Here is a 6,431-nt window from a genome sequence, read left to right on the forward strand (position 1 = left end):
CCGCAGTAAAATCATGGTTTCCCATTATACAGGCAGCACCTAATAACACCAAAATTACTAGGCAGCAAAGGTTTCATGGCATCCATGATAACTAGACTGGTGCCATGTTATGCAAACTGCCTTGTGAGCTGGGATCTGCAAGACCCAGTGTCATTTTGTTCTGGGGAACAGAGGCAGTGCTACTTGCAGGTACCTGTTCCTACCAGCAGCTGGAAGGCACAGGAGTCAGACTGCATTTTTGTACCCTCCCACAGTGGAATTTGTTTTCTTCCCAGTAAAACAACAGCACAGAGAACGGTGGCCCTTCCCACATTGATGGAATCCTTGGATACAAGGAGGGTAGTTTTGCTGAGGTAGAAGATGTGTCCTTGGAGACACTCGAGGTCAGGCTGGAACAGCTCTGAGCACCCTGATCTAGCTGAAGGTGTCCCCATTCACTGCTAGGGAAATAGACCAGATGGTGTTTAAGGATCCCTTCCAACTCAAAGGATTCTATGATTCCATGCTGTGCCCACAGGACAGATGAGTTCTCCATGCCCTGTCTTCTGCTGTAGCCTACCCATGAAATCTCAAGTAGAGTAATAACAAAAAGGAGAGAGAAATACAGTCCCCTCCTCCACCCGTGTCTCTCACCAGCCTTCCTGCTTCATCTTCCCACTGGTTTTAACATCAACAGAATCCTTATTGATGTTGTAGTGCTGTGAAAGCTTCTGATTCTGTGCAACGAGCACATGTTAGCACCTTAGGACAGGTGCTTTAAAATGACAGTGTGGTGCACTGAATTTCCTGGGTGTTTGTCAATGTTTGATAAAGGATTAACCCTTCAGAACACATCCTGAGAGCCAGTGTAAAACCAAAAAGGGGAGGAATGAAGAGGAACCCAGGGAAGCGTTTTGTTTGGTATTTCTCTTAGGCAAGAAAGAGAGAAGAGATTGTAAACAAAGATAAAACTGGGAAAAGTATGTGGGAAGGCAAACATTGTTATAACAAATGCAACAGAGGAAGCTGGACGGCACATGGAAAAATAACAGTTTGATGAGCACAGCTGAGCTGTGCTTTCTACTGTCAGAATGAACTTTTCGCCTACATTCTGCTGCAGATCCATATTTTGTTTATAAATGTCTCTGTGATTAATAAGGCTGAGAGAAAAACAGTACATGGAAATCTCCTTTCATGAGAAAGCTATCCAGACAGTTTTCTATGCCACAGAACAGAGATGCCTCTGTTTTGGTCTATATGCTTATTATGACGGCTGCACTCAGTGGAGCATGCTGCAGGAATAACTGGAACAGAAGAGCACTGTGGAGATGATCCTCAGTGTTGGCACTGAGGATCCCCTGTACTGCAGATACAAAGGCCTGAGAACAAGTTTCTTGATTGTTGACTTTGATTGTTTTTTTTATTCAAAGTAATTTGCAGTTTATCATAGAATTGTTTGAGTTGGAAGGGCCCCTTAAAGGCCATCTGGTCCAACTCCCCTGCAATGAACAGGGACACCCACAGCTTGATCAGGGTTCTCAGAGCCCCTCCAGCCTGACCTTGGATGTCTCCAGGGATGGGGCACCCACCACCTCTCTGGGTAACCTGTTCCATCACCTCTCTACCCTTGCTGTAAAAGACTTCTTCCTTATATCCAATCTAAATCTTCCCTCTTTCAGTTTGAAACCATCTCATAGAATCACAGAATCCTTACAGTTGGAAGGGACCTCTGAAGGTCATCTAGTCCAACTCTCCTGCAATGAGCAGGGACATCCACAGCTAGATCAGGTTGCTCAGGGCCTTATCCAGCCTGGCTTTGAAAGTCTCCAGGGATGGGGCAACAACCATATCACTGGGCAATGTATCCTAGCACCTCGCTGCTCACATCTTAAAAGATTTTTCCTCATATCTAACCTAAATCTCTTAAAGTTTGAAACCATTTCCCCTTGTTCAATCACCACAGACCCCACAAAAGAATTTCTACCCTTCTTTCCTGTAGCTCTCCTAGATACTGAAAGGCCATTATCAGGTCACCTTGGAGCCTTCCCTTCTACAGGGTGAAAAGCCCCAGTTCTCTCAGCCTGTCCTTGTAAGAGAGGTGTTCCACTCCGTGGATTAGATTCGTGACCCTTCTCTGGATGCACTCCAACAGGTCTATCCCTCTCCTGTACTGAGGACTCCACATCTGGATGCAGTACTCCAGGTGAGACCTCACTAGTGTGGAGTAGAGGGGCAGGATCACTTGCCTCAACCTGCTGGCCACGATCCTTTCGATTTCCCCTTGTCTTTTTACAACACACCAGGCTAAAGAATCTCTCCCCTTCTTTCATAGAGCCCCCCACTAGATACTGAAATTTCAATGGGCTGTGCAGGAAGTGCAGAGCTTTTTACAAACAGATACCTGTAATGCAAAATGCCCCAGCAGCTGTAATCCAGAAGTAAGGTGAGGGATGAACTCTGCACAGAGCAGGAAGTGATAGGTCTTTAATTATATCAACATTACATCTCATGTGATGACAACAAGGATGTTGGTCTAGAGATATGGCTGTCTGGGTTTGGGCTGTGCTCAGAGTCTTGCTATGCTGCTTTCTGTTAAAGAGCCTGAGTTGCACTAAACGAAGTGTGAGAAGTTTTTGGCAATGCTGTTCCCTCTAAGGTATACCAGGGCTTCTGCTTGTCTGTGCCTCTCATGGCCAAGAATCATAGAATCATAAAATCAGAGAATCACAGACTGGTTGGGTTTGAAGGGACCTCAAAGCCCACTCAACCCCACCACCTACCGTGGGCAGAGCTGCCACCCACCAGCTCAGGCTGTCCAGGGCGCCATCCAACCTGGCCTTGAGCCTCCAGGGATGGAGTACCCGCAGTCTCTCTGGGCAGCCTGTGCCAGTGCCTCACACTCCTCTCAGTGAAAAAAAGACTCCCTGAAACCTGACTGCAGCTGCACACTGCAGCTGCACCCTGTTGCCCCTTGATACACTCAAAAGCTCATCGCCCAGTTTGTGCCTCTGTGCTGACATAAGAAATCCCTCTGTAGACACCTCATTTCAAACACCTATTCAAAGCAATTGGCATAGCTGCTCTTAAATGCAACCCTGCAGAGATCAACTGAAACCATTAGTGTACTCTGGATGATCCAGAGAGTAACATTCACTCCTTCCAACACTCATGTTGACTAAAGAGCTCCTGACACCCAGGCACTCCTCAGTGCTGAGAGTTTCGCATTTCAGTGGGGAAGCATGAAGTGAGCATGTGATGAGAGAGCTTTAATGGCTCTGAGGGAGAGGGCAGAGCATCACCAGTACTTCCAGTGTTTAGCGGCAGCTTTTGTGTGACAATTCAGATGCCTTAATTTACATCAAATGTAGAAGTAGTTTCTTATATCAGCAGAACTGTCAGTAGAAAACAGCCAAGGACTTATCTGTGAGGTGCAGGATAGTGAGAAAATGGGCAAGTGAAGTGGGCAAGCTCACTGACCTCTGTGCAGAAAGAAAATTGAAAGCACATTATCTGCTGTCATTGTGCGACTGGATGCTACTTGGCGGATATCCTGCCTGCTAACTTCAGAATTCAAAGTTTGCCAAATGGCAGGCATGCAGAGATCCTGGTAGACACACAGAAGTAAAATTAGCTCAGGCAACAAAGGGAGGAAGGAGAAACAAACAAATTAACTGATCTCTAGATATCTTGTGGCTTTTCCTCACTAGCCCGAGCAGGTTCGTTTCCACTGGGATTTATGGAAGATATTGCCACAGCAAATTTGTTTGTCACAAATAAAGAGGAGAATTTTCAGTGCAGAAAAAATGCAGTTTAGGACATGAGTCCACTATTGTGCACTTAAAGCTATAAAACGGCGGCAGTGCCCTGATAGCGCAACTAAAGTTCAATTCCCCACACAAGAGGCTGTTCCGAGAAACCATCCCATAAAATCCAGCCAGAGAAAATACAAGGAGAAAAAGAGGCACCTCCTCTGCTGCTCTAGAAGTCATTTACAGATCACATTACACTGCAGGGATCCATCGGGGCTGATCTTCATTGCTTACAGGTGTGGCATGCCAACAGTTTGGTTGATAGGATGGGAGGGAATGGCCTCAAGTTGCACCAGAGAAGGATTGGTTGGACATGAGGAAAAATTTCTTCTCTGAATGAGTGGCACAGGCAGCCCAGGGAGGTGGTGGAGTCACCGTCCCTGGAGGTGTTCCAGAACTGCATGGATGTGCCACTGAGGCACATGGTAGTGGGCACAGTGGGAATGGGCTGATGGCTGGACCAGGTGATCTTAGAGGCCTTTTCCAACCGTAATTATTCTGTGATTCTTAAATGGTGAATGAGAAGAAGACTGAATTGGTGTCTTTCTTTTGAAGGTCTTTTCAAAATTTGAAGAAAAAATAATATCAAGTGAGGGTTTGCTACCAGCGTGACTGCTATATGTTCTGCACGTTCATCAGAGTGAGTGTGTGCAACACCACAGCTCATCCTGAATCGCAGAATCTTAGGGGTTGGAAGGGACTTCTGGGGCTCATCAAGTCCAACCCCCTGCCAAAGAACATTCTGTACAGTAGGTTGCACAGGAACTTGAAGCCTTTTGCCACTGCTTGGCAGAGATACAAATTCAAGGCATGTGTGGCAGCAGTCAGCTATCTGGCATTGCATGGCTCTACCACTCACCACTGTGATGGCAGCTATTTGCCTCTTACTGGATGGAGATGGCCTGCAGAAAAGTGGCTGTGATTTCATCAGAGCTGGTGAGTCATTCTATCAGCTTGCTGCTGCCCTGCAGTTAGCCATACCCTCGCTTTCTGATGAGTGAATGCACTGAGTGAGCTCAGCATGGACAACCTAGGCAGGCCCAGAGCCAGTGCAGGGTGAGTGGTGGGAATGCACAACCAGAAGGGAAAAGAGGAAGCCGGGGCCTCTGCTGCTGGCAGCCAGTGTGATTAAATCACCTTATCCGAGGCTGCAGACTCAGCAAAACAACTCACTTGGCATAATACCTTTGCATGAATAGGGAATCTTCCTTTCAAAGGTTCTTCAGGAGATATGGGTGGGAAGGAAAGGGGAGAAAGATCTCAGATCTGCAGCAAATGGTGCATCCTACACCTCCTTCATGGAAGCTCTCCTACTGGCTTCTCATTCAAACAGCAAAGCAATGACAGTTTGCTATTTCTTGGACTGTAAATTAAAGCAGAAAAAAGAATCCTAACATGTTCATGCTAGTACGAGTCTCAATCATTCATGCTATTATCATTGTTAGCTCTGTTAGGGAACAGAATAATAGCAAGAGGCATCTTGTTACCCTGTGAAATAGCTAAAGTAGTGCCACTTGCTGCTGATGCTTCTCTCTCCAGGCGGGGTGCAGCTATCAGTCGTGTTTATCAGGTTGGAGAGTAGCACAGCAGTGTTACGAGCTTAACTCCCCAGCATCAGCTGACCAAAATGATAGTTGTGTGTTCTCATTTTAGCTGTGTGCGCCTTGGAGAGCACAGGTATTTCACAAGCACTTACACAGCAGAATATGTGCTGGAGCAGCAGTGGTAAACATCTTGAATTTAGGACTCTGAAAGAAAACCAGGTTAGGCTTCAAGACACATACATGGGTGCTTTGCACTGACTTTAGAGAAATTCTGATGAAAATAAAGCATGTCTATTTAAAAGAGAAGGCACATAACCACCTGAACAGTGTAGCAAGCTTCCTGGGGCTCTCCACTGTGCTGTCTCCAACTCTTGAAGTGTTTCAAATCAGCAGTGAAAGGGCTTGCTGCAAGGTGTGCTGAGTGAAACATGCTGGCCTTGGAAACCTAGAGCGTGGTGATGGGTGTCCCTTCAATCCTCTGAAGCCTTCAGATCCATCAGAGAATTGAAGGCCAGCCACTAGGACAAAAGGTGCCATAACTGACAAAAGGCTGGGGCTGGTTATGAAGCCTATTTTTCTCAAATGCTGGCTTCCTCAGGTCTAGGGGAAGCCATCTCTGAACACCAGCCTGTTTTTGTGTGAGCATGCGGCTGTGATGCACACAGTTCTCAGTGTGATGCTGGGAGGAGGAGGAGGACATTGAGGCAGGCAGTGGGACTGAGCTCTGGCTGAGTCAGTCACTGCTATGTAAGTCCGTGATGCTGTTCTGATTTTTACTGGCTGAGATTCTACCTCGTTATTCCAGAAAGAAATCATAATTTAATTTGATAAGATCTTCAGGTAGGGAGGCAAAGGGTGTGGGTAGTGATTTACTCCTCTTTGAAATTATAATTATCATCTTTCATCTATTTAAAGACTCTTCATATTTACCTATGTAAGGCAGTCTAATATGGTCAAAGCCTTGTGGTTTTCATTTCTCATGACTCAGACAAAGCTGACCACAGCTCTAAAACCCTTCTCAACATACTCATCATATTACATTTTATTGTTCCTACCTTCCCTATTTTTGCAGCCTCCAGCTTGTTGAAAAAGCTTGTTG

This window comes from Tympanuchus pallidicinctus, unplaced genomic scaffold (genome assembly GCF_026119805.1).
Source record: "Tympanuchus pallidicinctus isolate F22 unplaced genomic scaffold, pur_lepc_1.0 scaffold8, whole genome shotgun sequence".
Taxonomy (NCBI): Eukaryota; Metazoa; Chordata; class Aves; order Galliformes; family Phasianidae; genus Tympanuchus; species Tympanuchus pallidicinctus.